This window comes from Manis javanica, chromosome 7, assembly GCF_040802235.1.
Source record: "Manis javanica isolate MJ-LG chromosome 7, MJ_LKY, whole genome shotgun sequence".
NCBI classification, from domain to species: Eukaryota; Metazoa; Chordata; class Mammalia; order Pholidota; family Manidae; genus Manis; species Manis javanica.
The window spans coordinates 42,331,799-42,354,491 of NC_133162.1; the positions used below are offsets into that span (position 1 = coordinate 42,331,799).

At 37.6% G+C, this 22,693-nt stretch overlaps 1 protein-coding gene across 44 annotated transcripts in view; it reads left to right on the forward strand.

Annotated features, from left to right (window-relative positions):
• USP54 (ubiquitin specific peptidase 54) overlaps window positions 1–22,693 on the forward strand; it is a 141,281-nt gene that overhangs the window by 35,478 nt on the left and 83,110 nt on the right. For 41 of the 44 annotated variants that reach the window (XR_012133175.1, XR_012133176.1, XM_073240822.1 and 38 more), the window contains one exon: window positions 16,767–16,812. The exons of the other annotated variants lie outside the window; for them this stretch is intronic. The gene's annotated coding sequence lies outside the window, so the exon portion shown is untranslated. The remainder of the gene's footprint in view (window positions 1–16,766; window positions 16,813–22,693) is intronic. 44 annotated transcript variants of the gene reach the window in all.

The following is a 22,693-nucleotide window of genomic DNA, read 5'->3' on the forward strand; positions in this document are numbered from 1 at the left end:
ACAAAGTATAGCATTTTAGCCATTTTAAAATGTATATAGTTTTATGGCATTAAGTACATGTACATTGTTGTGCAACCTTACGCCATTCTGATTTCCTTTCCTTTGTATGTTATGTCCCCCCCACCCTTCTAGAAACTTAACAGAATTTTTTCTTCATCCCTAATTTTCTGCAGCTTAGTATTTGGTTTTTTAAAGCTTACTGTGGAATTTTAAAGCTGGGGATTTTGTGGTTCTTTTAAAATTGAAAACTTAATGGTCTTGCAATCTGGGATATTCTTTATATTTTTTTAGAATCTTTCCTCTTGGATTGATTCTTTTAGCCCCATAAGTGGAAGGGGACTGCTCACCTGTCATCCTCACAGACCCTGAAAGTTCCTTATGCTAGCATTGCTGGGAAGATAGTGCTTGCATGCTGGGTTGAGTGTAATTTTTACTTCCCATGCTCTAGGGACAAAGAAAGAAAGATGTGGCTGCTCCTAAGTAGATTCGTGTTTGAGCTTGAATCTAAGCAAATGAGCAAAATATCCTTGAGAAGTAAGCAGAAAGGGGTTATAACAGAAAATTAAACGATTCCTAGTTTTTTTAGCAAATACATATTGGGCTTTCCAGCTTTCTTACATAGGAATCCTGAGTCTCACATGGGACGTTTTTTCTGCTATTTATGTCTTTTTATTTTACTTTTTGGGAGATTTCCTTAAATTTGTCTTTCAAACATTTTACTGAATTTTGTATAAGAATTCTTATTTGATAGATGCAAAATCTTACTTCTCTGAGAAATACATTTTAGATTAAGTTGTATTCCCTGGATAGTCTTTTTCCTCTAAGCTTTTTTTTTCTCTTTAAGGTATCATAAGCTGTCAGTATTTACAGGTGTTCTTTTCGGCTGGTCATTTCCAGATGGAAATCCTCCAATTTCTTGCTTGGGGAGTATAGAGTCTGACTACTGTAATTTGGTGCTGAGAGGGAGAAGAGGGAATGGGGATCTCCCCATTTGATATATAGATTTTCACTTAATCTCTCCTCATGCTTTTAAAATTTTTGTTAAACTGAAAGTTTCCTTTTTTTTCCTTACTTGTCATCTGAATTTGTTCTTTGGTGAAGTACCTGCTCAACTCGATTTCCCATTTTTAATTGGTTTGTTTGTTTATTTTTATTAAAGTATCATTGATATACAATCTTATGATGGTTTCACATTCACAAAACAGTACTTTAACATTCACCCATATTATCAAGACCTCACCCCCTCCACTGCGGTCACTGTCTATCAATGTGGTAAGATGTTATAGAGTCATTAATTGTATTCTTCATGCTAGACTACTGTCCCAGTGACCCACCTATATTGTGATTGTGATTTACAGTGCACCTTAATCCCCTTTTCCCTCCCCACCCACCCTCCCCAACCCTTCCCCTTTGGTAACCACTAGTCCCTTCTCACTGTCTGAATACTGCTTTTTTTGTTCCTTCTATTTCACATTGTTTTTATACTTCACAAATGAGTGAAATCATTTAATATTTGTCTTTCTCTGCCTGACTTATTTCACTGAGCGTAATACCCTCTGGATCCATCCATGTTGTTGCAAATGGCAGAATTTTTCTTTTTATGGCTGAATAATATTCCATTGTGTATATGTACCACATATTCTTTATCCATTCATCTACTGATGGACATTTAGGTTGCTTCCATATCTTGGCTATTGTAAATACTGCAGCAATAAACATAGGGGTGCATATGTCTTTTTGAATCAGGGATCTTGTTTTCTCTGGGCAAATTCCTACAAGTGGAATTACTGGGTCAAATGGTTTTTCTATTTTTAGTTTTTTGAGAAAGTTTCCCTGTTTTTAATAAGGTATCTCACCCAGTTTGGTCATGCCTGGTATCCCTGAATCACACCCTCTCTGGCTCACTCTCTTCAGGAAATAAGCCTAAAGAACTTCAATCAGGGCTGGGGGTGATTTGCCTGATTGACCATATCCTACTGAAAGAGAGAAGCTGAAGCATCTACTTCTTAAACACATATTTAAATTGCACTTCCATTTTTAAGTCCCACCTCACATTCCCACCTGCAAAAGGTTCCAATTCCTGTGTCTTTTCTAAGTTGGGTAGTGGGAGTACATATGCTTCTGGTTAACGTTTACCCTCCAGTTCTTTCTCTAGTGTATTAATCAGTTACCACACATTTATGTGCTTTCCAGTTTACAAAATTCTGTGTAAATTCTACCCCTGTTTCCCAGTTTCTTTGTCCTTATGGATTTTTATCTGTTGTATTCCTTTACTCTTATTTTTAGTGGAGATTTAATTTAGAAGGAAGTAGATAGATGTGTGTTTAATCTATACATTTAAACAGAAATGCAATCCATTTCTTATAATTTTATATGCATATAAAATATATCTACAATTAATACATAGTAGTGCTTTAAAATTTTTACATGAATGGAATGTCATAGGGGCAATACTGCAACTTTCTTAGTATTATGTTGAGATCTGATGTTGAAATACAAAGATCTATTTCATGTATTTTAAAGTGATGCATAGCAATAAATCTTAAGACTATATCACATTGTATTTATCCATTCATTCCCCTTTGATGAACATTTTAATTGTTTTTGTTTTTATTTTTTCTCTATTTAATAAAAATGTAAATATTTTTCTAGGCTAGGATAGGAAGTGAAATTGCTTGATACATTAGTTATCTATTGCAGCATAACAAATTACCTTACATTTTAGCTACTCAAAGCTATTTTTTATCACACAGTTTCTTTGGGTCAAGAGTCAGGGTATATCTTTCATAGGCTGCAATCAAGTTGCTAGCTGGAGTTTTGGTTTCATCTGAAGACTCTACAGTGGGAGTATCTGCTTCCAAATTCTCTCATGTGATAATTGGCAGGATTCAGTTTCTCATAAGTTGATTGACTAAGGGACTTTGTTACTTCCTGGTTTGTTGACTAGAGTTCCTTGTCTATGGGATTCTCCATAGAGCACTTTACAACATGTTAACTGGCTTCCATGGCAGTGAAGAAGAAAGAAGCTAGAGTTTGTAATCTTGGAAATGACATCCCATCACCTTTACAGTATTCTGTTCATTAGAAGGTCTCCAGGTTCAGTCCATCCTCAAAGAGTGGGGATTACACAAGGGCATGAATAAAGTGTACCATGTTGAGTCATAGGTGTACTAGAACATTTAGCCTGAGAACAGGTGATTAAGGGAACACATGAGTTTTGTCTTACATATTTGAAAGGGTTATGTAAAGAGGAAAGAGTAGATGATCTCTGTTTTGGATCAGAGATTGAACTGAGAATGGGTGGAAATTAAAATGTACTGCCTTATAGGATAATGTGTTCTCTGTTCTTGAACATATTCTGGCAGAGGCTGGGTGATCACTTATGGAAATGATTCTAAGAAGCATTCTTGTGTTAGGTCAGAACTTAACTGTATGCTTTCTACAGTTTCCATTCTAAGATTCTATAGTTATAAATGAGGGAATTTCAAACTGTTAGTACTTGAATCGTCTATTAGTCACTGATCAGGGAGAAGTATATAGATGTATATGTATATTTGTACATATGAGGTTTTATTTAGAAGATTCAGGTTAAGCAGTTAAAAGGAGAGCTATAAATTTACACTTTCAATAATTGAAAAATCACTGCTCATATCCTATTTTTATTTTATAATCCTTTGGCTACCACAGAATGCTTACTAATATAATTCTTTTTTTTTTTTGGTATCATTAATCTACAATTACGTGAGGAACATTATGTTTACTAGGTTCCCCCCTTCACCAAGCCCCGCCCCCCCACAACCACCATTAGTCACTGTCCATCAGCGTAGTAAGATGTTATAGAATCACTACTTGTCTTATCTGTGTTGCACAGCCCTCCCTGTGCCTCCCCCCACATTATACATGCTAATTGTAATGCCTCTTTATCGCCCTTAGCCCTCCCTTCCCACCCAGCCTCCCCCGTCCCTTTCCCTTTGGTAACTGTTAGTCCATTCTTGGGTTCTGTGATTCTGCTGCTGTTTTGTTCCTTTAGTTTTTGCTTTGTTCTTATACTCCACAGGTGAGTGAAATCATTTAGTACTTGTCTTTCTCCACCTGGCTTATTTCACTGAGCATAATACCCTCTAGCTCCATCCATGTTGTTGCAAATGGTAGGATTTGTTTTCTTCTTATGGCTGAATAATATTCCATTGTGTATATGTACCACATCTTCTTTATCCATTCATCTGCTGATGGACCCTTAGGTTGCTTCCATTTATTGGCTATTGTAAATAGTGCTGCAATAAACATAGGGGTACATCTGTCTTTTTCAAACTGGGCTGCTGCATTCTTAGGGTAAATTCCTAGAGTGGAATTCCTGGGTCAAATGGTGTGTCTATTTTGAGCTTTTTGAGGAACTTCCATACTGCTTTCCACAATGGTTGAACTAATTTACATTCCCACCAGCAGTGTAGGAGGGTTTTCGTTTCTCCACAATGTCGCCAACATTTGTTGTTGTTTGTCTTTTGAATGGTGGTGATCCTTACTGGTGTGAGGTGATATCTCATTGTGGTTTTAATTTGCATTTCTCTGATGACTAGCGATGTGGAACATCTTTTCATGTGCTTGTTGGCCATCTGAATTTCTTCTTTGGAGAAGTGTCTGTTCAGCTCCTCTGCCCATTTTTTAATTGGATTATTTACTTTTTGTTTGTTGAGGTGTGTGAGCTCTTTATATATTTTGGATGTCAACCCTTTATTGGATCTGTCATTTATGAATATATTTGCCTTTACTGTAGGATGCCTTCCTGTTCTATTGGTGGTGTCTTTTGCTGTATAGAAGCTTTTTAGCTTAATATAATCCCACTTGTTCATTTTTGCTTTTTGTTTCCCTTGCCTGGGGAGATATGTTCATGAAGAAGTCGCTCATGTTTATGTCCAAGCGATTTTTGCCAACGTTTTTTTCTAAGAGTTTTATGGTTTCATGACTTACATTCAGGTCTTTGATCCATTTGGAGTTTACTTTTGTGTATGGGGTTAGACAGTGATCCAGTTTCATTCTCTTACATGTAGCTGTCCAGTTTTGCCAACACCAGCTGTTGAAGAGGCTGTCATTTCCCCATTGTATGTCCATGGCTCCTTTATCATATATTGATTGACCGTGTATGTTTGGGTTAATATCTGGAGTCTCTATTCTGTTCCACTGGTCTGTGGCTCTGTTCTTGTGCCAGTACCGAATTGTCTTGGTTACTGTGGCTTTGTAGTAAAGCTTGAAGTTGGGAAACGAAATCCCCCCCACTTTATTTTTCCTTCTCAGGATTACTTTGGCTATAGGGGTCTTTGGTAGTTCCATATGAATTTTAGAACTATCTGTTCCAGTTTGTTGAAGAATGCTCTAGGGATTGCATTGAATCTGTAGATTGCTTTAGGCAGGATGGCCATTTTGACGGTATTAATTCTTCCTAGCCAAGAGCATGGGATGAGTTTCCATTTGTTAGTGTCCTCTTTAATTTTTCTAAAGAGTGTCTTGTAGTTTTCAGGGTATAGGTCTTTCACTTCCTTGGTTAGGTTTATTCGTAGGTATTTTATTCTTTTGGATGCAATTGTGAATGGAATTGTTTTCCTGATTTCTCTTTCTGCTAGTTCATTGTTAGTGTATAGGAAAGCAACAGATTTCTGTGTATTAATTTTGTATTAATACAACTGAATTTCCTGCAACTTTGCTGAATTCAGATATTAGTTCTAATAGTTTTGGAGTGGAGTCTTTAGGGTTTTTTATGTACAATATCATGTCATCTGCAAATAGTGACAGTTTGACTTCTTTACCAGTCTGGATGTCTTGTATTTCTTTGTTTTGTCTGATTGCCATGGCTAGGACCTTCAGTACTATGTTGAATAACAGTCGGGAGAGTGAGTATCCCTGTCTTGTTACCGATCTTAGAGGAAAAGCTTTCAGCTTCTCACTCTGGCTGCTTTTAATACCCTGTCCTTGTGTTTGATCTTTGCCATTTTTAAGTATTATATGTCTTAGTGTTGTCCGCCTTGGGTTCCTTATTTTGGGAGATCTGTGGACTTCCATGTTCTGAGAGACTATTTCCTTCCCCAGATTGGGGAAATTTTCAGCGATTATTTCTTCAAAGACACTTTCTATCCCATTTTCTCTCTCTTCTTTTTCTGATACCCATATAATGCAAATATTGTTCCATTTGGATTGGTCACACAGTTCTCTTAATATTCTTTCATTCCTGGAGATCCTTTTATCTCTCTCTGCCTCAGCTTCTCCGTATTCCTGTTCTCTGATTTTTATTCCAGTAACAGTCATCTTCCACCTCATTCAGTCTGCTCTTAAATCCTTCCATTGTTTGTTTCATTTCTGTTACTTCCCTCCTGAATTCATCCCTTATCTCTTGAATATTTCTCTGCAGGTCCATCAGCATGGTTATGACTTTTATTTTGATTAATTTTCTGGAGGATTGATGATTTCAGTCTCACCAAGCCCTTTATCTGGTGTTTGAGGGATTTTGGATTTAACAAGGTTCTTCTGCCTTTTCATGGCAATGGGAGTGGTCGCCAGCAAGTGGTGTGTGTGTCAGGTGGGAGAACAAAGTCCCTTCCTGCTTGCTGGTCGCCTAGCCTGTCTCCACTGTCTGTGCCAGTTACCTGCACACAGGGAGCAGCCTCTGGGTTAATCCCCTGAGCTGCCGTGGGCAGGGTGGCCTTCAAGATGGCCTAGGGCAATGGTGGGGGTCTCAGGCCAGTTCTGCGTGTTCTGCCGCAATAGCAAATCCCCTTTGTGTCTCCTGGTCTCCATGCCCATGTCCGCTGTCTGTGCTGGTCAACCGTGCACAGGATGCACCCTCTGGGTTAATCCCCTAAGCTGCCGTGGGCAGGGTGGCCCTTGGAATGGCCTAGGGCACTGGTGGGGGTTGCAGGTGAGTGACACATGTTCTTCCGTGAGAACAGAGTACTTTCTTGCCTTCCAGACTCTGTTCCTGTCTCCACTGTCTGTGCCGGTCAACTGCACACACGGAGCAGCCTCTGGGTTAATCTCCTGATCTGCCTGGGGTGGGCGACCCTTGGGATGGCCTAGGGCACTGGTGGGGGTCACAGGTGAGCAGTGTGTGTTCTGCTGCAAGAACAAAGCCCTTTCGTGCCTTCCGGACTCTGCACTGGTGTCTTCTATCTGTGCTGGTCAACTGAACACAGGGAGCATTCTCTGCATCTAGGCCAGTTAGCCGCATGCAGGGAGAAACCTCTGTGCTAAGCTGTGTGGTTGCTATAGGTGGGGCCGCTCCTGGCTGTTCCGCAGCAATGGCGGGTCACCTGGTTTGCTTGCAGTGCGGTTGGGAGGGAAGGAATGGCAGGCTGCCTGTTGCTGCGAGGGGCTTCGGAGCTGCATTGCCACCCAGGGGGTTAGGGCCCCTGAAGTTCCTTAAAGTTCCCATCTTACTTGGCTGAGTGTGCCAGGATGATTTTGTCCACCAGTTAAACCCTTGTCCCTTTAAGACTTTTTAAGTGCCTGCTTTTCTTTTGTCCCAGGACAGCTAGCTGTGGGAACCTATTCACAGTCTCAATCTCCGTTGGACCTTGCTTTTCCGCTCCTCCAATATCCAGTGCACCGTGCAATGTGTGTCTGTGCTCCTGGGACACATCACCAGGGCTCATTATTTAGCAGACCTGTACTTCCACTCCCTCCCCTCTCTCATTCCCTTCCTCCCACTGGTGAGCTGGGGTTGGGGGAATGCTTGGGTCCTGCTGGGTGATGGCTTTGTATCCTACCCTTTTCCGGGAGATGTCGGACTCTTGCATATGTAGCCTAGCTCATCTTCTGGTCACTCTTTTAGGAATAGTTGTATTTCCTGTATTTTCAAAAAATATATGGTTTTGGGAGGAGATTTTTGCTGCCCTACTCGTGCCACCATCTTGAGAATCCTTAATATAATTCTTATTTTAAAATATTAGAAGTATCTCGAGTGTATCTTTTAATGAAAAATATTCTCATAAAAATATAGAAAATACAAATAAGGAAAAACATTAAGTAAATGCCCTATAATCCTCATGCCCAAAGAATATATTAATATTAACTATATTAACACCATGGTATAATGGTGTCCCGACCTGCAGGACTATCAATGGGGGTCGACGACCTGGAGGAGAGAATGAAGGGGCAAGAGACACAAAGAACGGACAGCAAGACAGGATGTCTGATCGAGCTGACCCAGTTTATTATTTGCAGGCTCAATTTATACGGGTAGCAAGGAAGGGGTGGGTCAAAAGGTGATTGGGCCTTAGGTGGCGCTGGCGGGAAGGTGTAGGGGGGTGATTGGGCCTTGGCTGGCGCTGGCGGGAGCGGAGGACCCGGAAGAGAAGCAAGGAGTTCGCTATCTTGTGGGTGGGGGCCCTTGGGAAGGAGGTTTCAAGGGTGGGGCTTTCCCCTGGGGCAGAGGGTGTTTCTTGATTAACAAAATGTTGGCAATATTAATAGGCCAGTGGAAAGAACAGAAAAGCACAGTTTGCTAGGTAACTTAACCACTAGTTCCGGCTTAGGAGTTTGCTAAATGCGTTTCTTGGTAATAGGGGAAAACTTGTTTCTAACGTGTGGATGGATTCATTGTTTCCGATTTTACAGGAGAGACTTTACTCAAAGGTTGCTGTTGTCTTAAGGCTTTCATAACCAAGCCTGCCTAAAGGCCCACAGGTTTGCTCCCAACATAATGGTATATGATCTCTCTGAATTTTTAATTTGATGCACACATACACACAGACACACACAGTCATTATTTGTAGTTGTATGTTCTGTAATATTCCTGTGAACACTAAATTACTAAATACTGCATCTTTGCTTCTACGAGAAATACAGGATTAAGTTCCTGTTGAGCCTCTGGTTATATTTTCATTAACTGATCAATGCATAACCTTGTTTCACATGTGTTTTTATTTAAAGATACCTTATTAAATACATATTATTGATTTATTCATGTGGAGCAGCAAATAGCATTGAACTTATGCTTGAATGGACCTTATCTCACACAAGTATTTACTCCAGAAGATACCTCACAGCCTTGCACTTAGAAACACTAGACAGCACTTCCACATTATACTTGGGGGTCATTTTAAACAGTGAAATCAACCAATGTAATGTGCCACAAAAGGATACTTGCTTATATAGTAAGAGAGAAGGCAGAGCACTGCCTAGTTTGACCTTAGTTGGAATATATACATCAGGCAACTCAAGTTTCTCACCATTCTGTGCATTCACATGTTCATGAATGACCACAAAAGTGCTGCAGATATTGATTTGGGAGTTACAAATAAATTGTGGTGAGTAGGCAAATTTGCACAAATGGAATTCATAAATAATGATTGTGTGTGAGTGTGTAGTGGTTTTTGTTTTCCATTTTTAATTTTGTGAAAATGAAATAATTTTTAAAGTACTGTTATAATATGCTCTTTTCACCTAACATCCTATTATTCATTAATTCAACAAGTATTTATGGCATGCCTACTATGTCTCCACACAGCATACTGGACTCTGAAAGGACAGTAGCAAACAAGATAGACAAGTCCCTGCCTTAGGGAGCTTACATTCTAAGGAGGAAGGCAGTTAATAAGTAAAGACTAGTAGTGATAAGTACAAGAAAAAAATGAATAAATCAGGGTAAGGAGATAAACAAGGTGGCAGTTGGTAATTTTAGATGCGGTGTTCAGGGAAGTCCCTTTGCAGAGGGTTAACATTTAAGTAGAGACCTAAATGAAGCAGAGAAGCAGGGTGTGCAAAGAAGTAGGGAATTGTGGTTCAGTGAAGATGGATTAACAAATGAAAAAGCTTTAAGATCGAAACTATCTTGGCATCTTTGAAAAATGAAGGCCAGAGAACAGTAAAGATGAAATTTTTTGTTGAAAGAAGGAGGGACTAAATCCTGAAAGATGTAAGATTAGAAATCTAGATTTTTGTTTGTTTTTGTTTTCTTTATGTTTTAGTTTTTTTTAAAATTAAGGTATCATTGATATACAATCTTATGAAGGTTTCACATGAACATTGTGGTTTCAATATTCACCCATATTATCAAGTCCTCTCCCCCACCTCATTGTAGTCATAGTCTATCAGCGTAGTAAAATGCTACAGAGCCATTACTCAGTCTTCTCCTTGCTGTACTGCCTTCCCTGTGACCTACCTGTATTGTGAGTGCTAATTATAGAGCCCCTTAATCCTCTTCTCCCTCCCCACTTACCCTCCCCAACCCCTTCCCTTTGGTAACTTCTAGTCCCTTTTTGGAGTTTGTGAGTCCGCTGCTGTTTGGGGGAATCTAGATTTTATTCAGAATGTGATAGGAAAACATTGGAGTGTCTTATGTGGAGTAATAACATTGACTTTATTTTATTTTTTAAAGATTATTCTGGTCCTGTGTGAAGGTGGAAGCAAGGAGACCAGATCAAAGGCTACTGTAGTATTCTAGCCAATAGATACAGGTGGCTTTGTCTAGGATGGTAGCAGTGGAGGTGATAAATGATATGTTTTGTGATAGCACCAATAAGATTTGATGATGGATTACTGAGGCATTAGGGAAAGGAGTCAAGCATGACTCCAATTTTGGTCTCAACAAGTGAGTGAATGGTACTGCTATTTACTAAGATAAAGAATAATGTGGACTTGCTGTTTGGGGTGAATCAAGATTTTTTTCTTTTGGACATATAGATTTGAGATACCTAGCAGACAACCAAGAGGTAATGTTCATTAGAAAATTGAACATACAGGTCTCGATCACAGAGAAAGAGATAGGAGCTGGAGATAAAAAGTATGGTAATTATATCTCCTTGTCAGTAAATATTCATCAGCTACATAATATTTCATGGTTGATTCATGTTCCATTGTATTGATATGTACTGTACTTTGTGATGAATAACTTTGTTAATTCTTATTTTAAAGTAATTCCTCTAGAGTACTTGGAATGCAGTTCTGACATTAACTAACCAGACTTAGCTCACATTTCACAAGTTAAGGGCACAGTCCTCACAAGACTGTCTATACTTCAGATACCAATTGCAAGTTTGGGAGTCTTTAGGCCATTTACATTTTTGACGAGCTAGCTACAAATTAAGGAGTTCCCCTGACCCCCTCATGTTTGATAATTTGCTAGGAAAGTGCTATACTTATGAGTACAGTTGTATTATAGCAAAAGGTTACAAATACAAACCAGCAAAAGAGAGAGATACAAAGGGCAAGGTCTGGGAGAGTTCCACAAGCAAAGCTTCTGTGTCTTCAGGATGTGTTGCCCTCCTAGCACATCTGTGTGTATTAACAACCAGGGAAGCTCATGAAATGTCAGTATTCAGTTTTATTGGGACTTCATTATGTAGACATGAATGATTTAATCATTGGCCATGTGATTGACTCAGTCTCTAGATTCCCTACAATCCCCAGAGGTCAGGCTGATATGTGGCTGAAAAGTCTAACCCTCTAATCACGTTTGATTCCAGCATAGCCAATTTCCATCTTGAAACTATCTGGCGGCCAATTATGAGTCATGTGGTTAGCATAAAACTCAGTGTGGCTGGAAGTGCCCATCATGAATAACAAAGGCCCACCATGAATAGCAAAGTCACTCATATAACTTGGGAAATTTCAAAAGTTTTAGAGGCTTCCCTCCCAGAAACCCATGACAAAAAACAGTCAAATTCTTTATTACACTGTCTCTGTTTGCAGATGACATGATATTGTATGTAAAAAACCCTGAAGACTCCACTCCAAAACTACTAGATCTAATATCTGAATTCAGCCAAGTTGTTGGATACAAAATTAATACACAAAAATCTGTTGCATTCCTATACACTAATGATGAACTAGCAGAAAGAGAAATCAGGAAAACAGTTCCATTCACAATTGCATCCAAAAGAATAAAATACCTAGGAATAAACCTAACCAAGGAAGTGAAAGACCTATACCCTGAAAACTACAAGACACTCTTAAGAAAAATTAAAGAAGGCACTAACAAATGGAAACTCATCCCATGCTCTTGGCTAGGAAGAATTGATATTGTCAAAATGGCCATCCTGCCTAAAGCAATCTACAGATTCAATGCAATCCCTATCAAAATACCAACAGCATTCGTCAACAAACTGGAACAAATAGTTCTAAAATTCATATGGAAACACCAAAGACCCTGAATAGCCAAAGCAATCCTGAGAAGGAAAAATAAAGTGGGGGATATCTCTCTTCCCAACTTCAAGCTCTACTACAAAGCCACAGTAATCAAGACAATTTGGTACTGGCACAAGAACAGAGCCACAGACCAGTGGAACAGAATAGAGACTCCAGATATTAACCCAAACATACATGGTCAATTAATATACGATAAAGGAGCCATGGACATACAATGGGGAAATGACAGCCTCTTCAACAGCTGGTGTTGGCAAAACTGGACAGCTACATGTAAGAGAATGAAACTGAATCATTGTCTAACCCCATACACAAAAGTAAACTCCAAATGGATCAAAGACCTGAATGTAAGTCATGAAACCATAAAACTCTTAGAAGAAAACATAGGCAAAATTTCTTGAATATAAACATGAGCAACTTTTTCCTGAATGCATCTCCTCGGGCAAGGGAAACAAAAACAAAAATGAATAAATGGGACATCATGCTAAAAAGCTTCTGTACAGCAAAGGACACTATCAGCAGAACAAAAAGGCATCCTACAATGTGGGAGAATATATTTGTAAATGACATGTCTGATAAGGGGTTAACATCCAAAATACATAAAGAACTCACATGCCTCAACACCTAAAAAGCAAATAACCTGATTAAAAAATGGGCAAAGGATCTGAACAGACACTTCTCCAAACAAGAAATTCAGATGGCCAACAGGCACATGAAAAGATTCTCCATATCGCTAATTATCAGGGAAATGCAAATTAAAACCACAATGAGGTATCACCTCATGCCATTTAGGATGGCCAACATAGAAAAGAATAGGAACAGCAAATGCTGGCAAGGATGTGAAGAAAGGGGGACCCTCCTACACTTCTGGTGGGAACAGTATATTAGTTCAACCATTATGGAAAGCAGTATGGAGGTTCCTCAAAAAACTAAAAAAAGAAATACCATTTGACCCAGGAATTCCACTCTTAGGAATCCACCCTAAGAATGCAGTTTCCCAGTTTCAAACAGACATATGCACCCCTATGTTTTTCACAGCACTATTTACAATAGCCAAGAAATGGAAGCAACCTAAGTGTCCATCAGTAGATGAATGGATAAAGAAGATGTGGTACATATACACAGTGGAATATTATTCAGCTATAAGAAGAAAATAAATCCTACCATTTGCAATAACATGGATGGAGCTAGAGGGTGTTATGCTCCGTGAAATAAGCCAGGCAGAGAAGGACAAGTACCAAATGATTTCACTCATCTGTGGAGCATAAGAACAAAGCAAAAACTGAAGGAACAAAACAGCAGCAGACTCACAGAACCCAGGAATGGGCAGTTGCCAAAGGGAAAGGGACTGGCAGGGTGTGGGGCGGGGAAGGGAGGGAGAAGGGGAATCAGGAGCATTACGATTAGCACACATAATGTAGCATGGTGGGGACACCGGAAAGGCAGTATAACGGAGAAGGTAAGTAGTGGTGACTCTATAGCGTTTTACTATGCTGATGGACAGTGACTGTAATGGGGTATCCAGTGGAGACTTGATAATGGGGGGAATCTAGTAACCACAATGTTTCTCATGTAATTGTATATTAATGATATCAAAAAAAGATTCTTTATTACACAATAGTGTTAACAGCCAATTCAGATATTGCTCCCTCTGGAAAGCCCTTATAGACTCTCCAAGGGACTCTGTTCCTGTCATTGAAGGTCCCCTGATTTTACTTATCCTTGCATTTCTAATACTAGCACTATATCTGGCTTACAGTAAATGCTCAGTATTAAAAAATTAAAATATTTAAGATAACATTCATGAGTAGATGGGAAGTCCAGTGTGAGTGATAAGAACTATTACCAGACTTGGTTAAGATCAAATAGAATCAATACTTCATTTTATCATGCTTTATTCATCTTCATTTGCTCTTCTTTAAATATTTTTATACTTTTCTATGTGTACATCAAATTTATAAAAGAAATAAAAAGGAGATTTTGCTTTTTAAAATAATTCATCAACAGTCCTTAAAGTAGCAACCTTTTATAATACATTTAAAATATACCAAATTTCCACTTACATTCAATTTGTAGGGACTGTATTATCATGCTGAAATTCAGGATCTTTATGGTTCCTTCTTTAGATTCTAAGGGTGAATAAATTCTAATGCCCTCTCGTTTTTCCTGTCTGTTCATAGGAAATAGTGAGTACTTAATAAAAATGTAATAATATTCCATAAACCGTTCTCTGTGTTAAACATTTTTTAAAATTCTGATTATCTTTATCATGATCTGGGGCAATTCCTATGAAACAATTTTTCACTGAGATAAATCCTTTTTGTGGGAGTAAAAACAAGAAGTTATTTGCCTATGATTTATTTTCCTTTGTTATGTAATTTTCCATTTGCATCATTTTCAAAAAATGTACTACTGTTTTTATTACGTTTCTATCTTTTTTTCATAAACATTAAAACAGGTTTTATTTTTTAGAACAGTTTTAGATTTACAGAAAAATTCAGTGAGTTCCCATATACTTCCTCACTTAGTTTCCCTTATTATTAACATCTTAAATTAGGGTACATTTGGTACAGTTAATGAACCAATATTCATGCATTATTATTAACTAAAGTTCAGATTTCCTCAGGTTTTGCCTAATGTCTTTTCTTTGTTCTAAGATCCCATCCGTGACACCACATTACGTTTACTCATCATGTCTCTTTAAGATCCTCTTGGCTGTGAGTTTTTCAGACTTTCCTTGTTTTTGATGACCTTGACAGTTTTGAGGAGTACTGTTCAAGTATTTTTTAGGATGCTCCTCCACTGGAATTTGTCCTAAGTTTTTCTCATGATTAGACAGGGGTAATGGGTTTTTGAGTAGAAGATCACAGAGATACCTGGTCATTCTCATCACATCATATTCAAGGGTATATAATATTGACATGATTTATCGTTGTTAGTGACCTTGATCACTTGGGTGAGGTGGTCAGGTTTCTCCATTAAAGTTACTCTTCCCCTACCCCTCTTCAATCCTATACTCTTTGGAGGGAAGTCTCATTGCACAGCCCACACTTGAGTGGAATGTATGTTCCCCAACCTTTCAAATGGAGTATTTGTATAAATTATTAGGAATTCTTCTGCAAGGGAGATTTGTTCTTCCCTATCTATTTAATCATCTCTTTATATCAGTATTAACTTATAGATATTTATTTTATACTTAAGGTTATAATCCAATATTACTTTATTTTTTGCCCAAGTTTCATATTTGGCCATTAGGCTCTCCTTTGGTTGTTTCCTGTGTCTCTTTGACATACTTCTATCAGTTTAGAGTTTTTGTTTTATTTTTAGCATTTCCTTACTTTCTAACATTATAAGATTCTCCAGGCTCATATTGTATATTTCTGTCCCAGACCTATAATAAACAATTTCTCCAAGGAACCTTGATTCCTTTTATTGGGAATGGTATTGGAAACAAAGATCTCATCTCTGAGTATGCTTATTGCAGTTGGGGTGTTATTGATTCTAAGATTGCAGCTGACAGAGCAAGTAAATGTATGTGTGTACACATATGCACATATTTATAAATATTTCTAGATGTAACTATCTGTATCTTATTAAACTAAACACAAGTTCATATTCCAACTTAGTCCATTACCACATGGTAACATTTCAACCTTTTCCTCCTGCTTATCTGTGACCTCTCATTCCACAAGTCAGAAGTTTCCTACCATCCTCTATTCATTTACTTAACTGTTCAGTTTCAGTATGCATGTATAGTGGTTTCAGAATTGTTAACCTATACACTTGTGGAAAACAGCTTTATTAGCAAGAGTACAGTCCTAATGTACAATTCCTTGTGCCTTTAGTCTTACAGATTCTAGTCATTGCCAAAGTTACTTAGGTCAGTACCTTTATCCACTACTCCCTTCAATGAGATTGTTTCAGACATTTGTATCTCTTTATTATGGAAAATTTCAAATACGTATAAAAGTAAGGAGAATATAATGAACACACATGTCCCCATTGTCAGCTCCATGAATTATTAGACAAGATCGGTTGTGTTTCATCTGAACTCCCCCTACTCCCACCTAGTCAACCTATGGTTATTTTGAAGTAACTTGCATATATATTATTTCATCTGTAAATATTCCCAAATGAGGTTTACCATAATCTACCCAGTCTTCTGTTGACATACATTTAATTTTTATTTCTTACAAACAGTGCAGCTATAAATATCCTTTTACATTTATCTTTATAAATACCAGTGTAAATTTCTAAAAGCTGAATTGCTAAAACAAAAGGTGTAAACATTTAAAATTGAGAAATACTGCCAAATTTGTTTAATTCCTACCAAGAGTGAGTGAGAATTTACACCTCTCCACACCTTCACCTACACTGGTTTTATCCAACTTTTAATTATTTGGCAATTTTGAGATATGAAAAATCATGTGTATTTTTCTTTTGTATTTCTTTAATTTTGAATGAGATAAGACATTTTTCCTATCTTTATTGGTCATCTATTTTTCTTTATGTGAACTCGACATTTGAATTCTTTGCTTGTTTAAGAAAAGAAATTAAATTGACATAAAGGGCCAGTTTCCTTTCCCAAGCCGTTAATACTGTGTTGTCATGTCTCCCTTTTCACTCTTTTTCAGTTCAGATCACCAACTTAGGAGTGGTACTTGAGTCTCTTTAATGAAGGTAAGTATCTGCCTGTTTTTCTCCTTTTCCTTTTCACCCACCAAAGGTTTATTAGCCCTCTGTTTTGTGTGTACCCTGGTTCAGTCAGATTGTTTATCAAACAGATGATTTTAAGTCAGCTTCTGAGTGAGTACTCTAGGGAAATATGCCCCCAAAGCAACAGGAAGTATTTCTACACACATGTGGGGGAATGTTTGTAATTGTTTGGCAAAGGGTGTGCCCAATGAGTATCACTTCAGCCTGTCTTAGCCATCTACTTTGTATTTTACCCAAACACAAGACATGGACTCTGACCTTTCCTGCTGTGCCATTTCAGAGGCATTGTCAGAGGTCTTATTATTGTCAAAATGAATTAACTTTCTCTGTTCACTTTGGACATATATGTAATCAACAGTATAACTGTTGGCTTCTTGATTAGGGAAATGGTGATTGCATTCTGTCCTGAATGAAATGACAATGTCGGAGAGTAACAGTGCACTGACAGCCTGATTTTCTTTGCTTATGTATTATGTATATATAATATTATATAATATATGCTTAATATTAAAAACAGCTATTTAAAATCTCACACATAGAAGTTTGCCAAGCATTTGAAGTCATACAGTTTTACCAGGTGGCAGCTGCTGTTCTCGGGGACCTAATTAAAACCACTAACATGAAACAAAGAGTGTCCTTGTATGTGATCACAAGTCTGATTGCACACTCAGCTGTGCAAGTTGTTGTGGGAAAGTGCTCAACAGACCAAAGACCCAGAAACAACATACAAGACATGAGGGTTTATTAGGACTTGTGTACTGAGAATCCAAGAGCAGCTAGCTGCACAGTTTTACACTGCTATTGCAGACAAAGAGGAAACTGCTTATATGGGATGAGGAAACAAAGACTACGTGTGTGCTGGTGTGAGGGGACAGAGACTACGTGTGTGCCAATAAAGGCTATGTGACTTCTGACTATACTGTGTGTTTTGCTGGAAAGAATTGTTCTTGTGCAACCAGCACATCAAGGAACAAAACCTTGGTCAGAGGGGTCTGCCTTCCAACAAGATACTTCCATTGATAAGGCAGGCCTGGATTTGACCAGCCCAAGGCCATCAACATATCGTATACTTAGCATACTGCCAGAAGGAGGGGCTCATGTGAACACATGTTGTTCCAGGACTAAAGGTGTAAGTGGGCAGTGCTCGTCTCCACACCTTGTTTTGTAAGAAGGGAAACTGTGATTTCTTAAATAATAGTTTACTGAGACATGATTCATATACCATACCATTCACCCATTTAAAGTGTACTATTCAATGGCTTTTAATATATTCACAGAGTTGAACAACCATCACCACAATTTTAGTATATTTTTATCACACCTGCCCCCCCACAGAGAAGTGCTATACCTATTAGCAGTTACTTTTCACTTCCTTCACACATCCTCTCAGTCCTAGGCAACCACTAATCTATTTTCTGTTTCTATGATTTGCCTATTCTGGACATTTCATATAATTGCAGTCATACAACCGGTGGTCTTTTGTGATTGACTTCTTTCACTTTTCGTAGTATTTTCAAGGTTCATACATTTTGTAGCATGTGTTAGTACTTCATTCTTACAATGGTTGAATACTATTTCATTGTACAAAAATACCACGTTTATTTATCCATTACCAGTTGATGTACATTTGAGTCGTTTCCACATTTTGGCTATTATGAATAATGCTAAGAATATTTGTGTATGAGTGAACATACATTCTAACTTTTCTTCGGTATAAACCTAGGAATAGAATTTCTGGGTCATATGGTAGCTCTATGTTTAATCTTTTGAAGGTCTGCCAGACTATTTACTCAAGTGGCTGCACCGTTTTACATTTCTACCAGCAGTGTAAGAGGGTTCAGATTTGTCCACATTCTTGTCAACACTTGTTATTATCTGTCATAATGATTATAGCTATCTCGGTGTGAAAAAGTATCTCATTGTCTTTTTGATTTTTGATTTTGTTGTTTTAATTTAACTAACCTGTTTTAAAAAAATTATTATTCTTAATAATTTTAAGAAAATAAAAGTTTAATTTTTAGAACAATTACAGATTTATAGAAAAGTTAAGATATAGTAGGGAGAGTTCCCATTTGGGTCCCCCACACTACAGTTTCCCCTTTTGTTAATATCTTATATTAGTATGTTACATTTGTTGTAATTAATGAACCAATATTAATATGTTATTACTGACTAAAGTCCATAGTTTATTCAGATTTATTCAGTTTTTACCTAATGTCTTTTTTCTGTCTAATGTCCATCTTAAATTCCACATTATATTACTTGTCATGTCTCCTTAGGCTCCTCTTGACTATAACAGATTCACACACTTTGATTGTTTTTGATGATCTTGATAGTTTTGAGGAGTAATGGTCAAATATTTTGTAGGATGCCCCTTAATTGGAATTTGAGACTTTTCCCATGATTAGATTAGGGTATGGATTTTTGAGTGGAAGATCAGAGGTAACAGTGCCATTCTCATCACATGATAACAAGGATACATATACCAACATGATTTATCATTGTTGATATTGACCATGATCATGTGCCTAAGGCACTGGTTGTCAGGTTTCTCCACTATTAAGTCACTCCTATGTCTTTTCATACTCTATTATTGAGCAGCTTTTCATGTGCTTATTATCCACTCATATATTTTTGGAGAAATGTCTATTCAGGTCCTTTTTTTTTTTTTTTATTAAGGTATCATTGATATACACTCTTATGAAGGTTTCACAAGAAAAACAATGTGGTTATTACATTCACCCTTATTATCGAGTCCTCACCCATACCCCATTGCAGTCACTGTCCATCAGTGTAGTAAGATGCCACAGACAAATAGGGATTTGTCTTCTCTGAACTACACTGTCTTCCCCGTGACCCCACACACACCATGTGCACCAATCACAATACCCCACAATCCCCTTCTCCCTCCCTCCCACCCACCCTCCCCACTCCTCCCCTTTGGTAACCACTAGTCCCTTCTTGGAGTCTCTGAGTCTCCTCCTACTTTGTTCCTTCAGTTTTGCTTCATTGTTATACTCCACAAATGAGGGAAATCATTTGGTGTTTGTCTTTCTTGGCCTGGCTTATTTCAGTGAACATAAATACCCTCTAGTTCCATCCATGTTGTTGCAAATGGTAGGATTTGTTTCTTTCTTATGGATGAATAGTATTCCATTGTGTGTATGTACCACATCTTCTTTATCCATTCATCTACTGATGGACACTTAGGTGGCTTCCATATCTTGGCTATTGTAAATAGTGCTGCAGTAAACATAGGGGTGCATATATCTTTTTGAATCTGAGAAGTTTTTTTCTTTGAGTAAATTCCTAGGAGTGGAATTCCCTGGTCAAATGGTATTTCTATTTTGAGTTTTTTGCGGAACCTTCATACTGCTTTTCACAATGGTTGAACTAGTGTACATTCCCACCAGCTGTGTAAGAGGGTTCCCCTTTCTCTGAATCCTTGCTAGCACTTGTTGTTCCCTAGTCTTTTCTATGTTCGCCATCCTAACTGGTGTGAGGTGCAATCTCATTGTGGTTTTACATGACCCCCCTACGTTATGTGTGCTAATCATAATATATTCAGGTCCTTTTTTAATTGAGGTTTTAAAAAAATACCCATTTTTAAAATTGGGCTGTTTTTATTATTCAATCGTGAGAGTTCTTTATATAATCTAGATACAAGTCTTTATCAGATACATGATTTGCAAATATTTTCTCTCATTCTTTGGGTTATCTTATTATTTTCCTGATGTACTTATTGAACCATAAAATTTTTAATTCTGATGAAGTCAAATTTATCTATTTTTCCTTGTGCTGCTTGTGTCATACCTAAGAAGACTTTGCCTGACCCAAGGTCATGAAGATATAAGCTTATGTTTTCTGTTAGAACTTTTATAGTGTTACTTCATTCATTTAGATATTTGATCCATTTTGAGTTAATATTTGCATGTGGTGTGAGATAGGAGTCCACACTCATTCTCTTGAGTATGAGTATCCAGTTGCCTCAGTATCATTTGTTAAGCAGATTATTTTTTCCCCATTGTACTGTCCTGGCACAAGTGTGTAAATTTAGCAAGTGTATCTTTTTTTGTTTTAAATTAATATATCATTGATATACAATCTTATGAAGGTTTCACATGAGCAACATTGTGGTTTCAACATTCACCCATATTATCAAGTCCCCCTCACACATCCCATTGCAATCACTATCCATCAGTGTAGTAAGATAGGAAGTGTATCTTAATACATTATTAGTAACTCTACCCAAAATGGTTGTAGTTTGCTGAAGTGTAGTAGAAATCTCAGAGGCTTTCACTAAGTTAGAGAAGACTAAAAATGATTTAGGAAACAGCATTGCCAAAAATATAAATTACTTGCTGACATCTTACCACAACTGTAGACTCAATTTGGTTTTTGTAAATCCTTCTGAGGAGAGAGTTATTGCCTTTAGAATCTTCTGTTTTAGCACACAGTTATTTCAGTGATAAAGTGAGGTGTTAACAGAACTGGTAGCAAATTGTTCTTCAGTTTATTCCTGATTTTAGTCTGGCCTTCTGGCAATTTTGGCACTGTCACCACTTGTCTCTTGTTCTTCTTATATACCTGCCCCAAATCTTCAGAAATTTAGCATTAGAGCACTAAAAGAAAGAGCTTGAAGTGGATTTGGGGGTCTAAATGTTTTTAAGAGGTTTAGGGTAACAGCCAAAAGAATAGAGCAGATGAAAATGAGGTGGTCATCATAGATCAGTGGAACAGAATAAAGAGCCCAGATAAACCCACACATATATAGCCAATTAATATATGATAAAGGAGCCATGGATATACAATGGGGTAATAACAGCCTCTTCAACAACTGGTTTTGGCAAAACTGGACAGCTACATGTAAGAGAATGAAACTGGATTATTGTCTAACTCCATACACAAAAGTAAACTCCAAATGGATCTAAAATACCTGAATGTAAGTCATGAAACCATAAAACTCTTAGAAGAAAACATAGGCAAAAATATTTTGAATATAAACAAGAACAACTTTTTCCTGAACACATCTACTTGGGCAAGGGAAACAAAAGCAAAAATGAACAAATGGGACTACATACTAAAAGCTTCTGTACAGCAAAGGCACCATCAGTAGAACAAAAAGGCATCCTACAATATGGGAGAATATATTCACAAATGACATATCCAATAAGGGATTAACATCCAAAATATATAAAGAGCTCACACTCAACACCCAAAAAACAAACAACCCAATTAAAAAATGGGCAAAGGATCTGAACAGACACTTCTCCAAACAAGAAATTCAGATGGCCAACAGGCACATGAAAAGATGCTCCACATTGGTAATTATCAGGAAAATGCAAATTAAAACCACAATGAGATATCACCTCACACCAGTAGGATGGCCTACATCCAAAAGACAAGAAACAACAAATGCTGGCAAGGATGCGGAGAAGGGGCAACCCTCCTACACTGTTGGTGGGAATGTAAATTAGTTCAATCGTTGTGGAAAGCAATATGGAGGTTCCTCAAGAAAACTAAAAATAGAAATACCATTTGACCCAGGAATTCTACTCCTAGGATTTTTCCCAAAGAAAACAACTTCCCTGATTCAAAAAGACATATGCACCTCTATGTTTATCACAGCACTATTTACAGTAGTCAAGATATGGAAGCATTAAGTGTCCATCACAGTAGATGAATCAATAAAGAAGAGGCGGTATATATACACAATGGAATATTATTCAGCCATAAGAAGAAAATAAATCCTACCATTTGCAACAACATGGATGGAGCTAGAGGGTATTATGCTCAATGAAATAAGCTAGGCAGAAAATGATAAGTACCAAATTATTTCATTCTT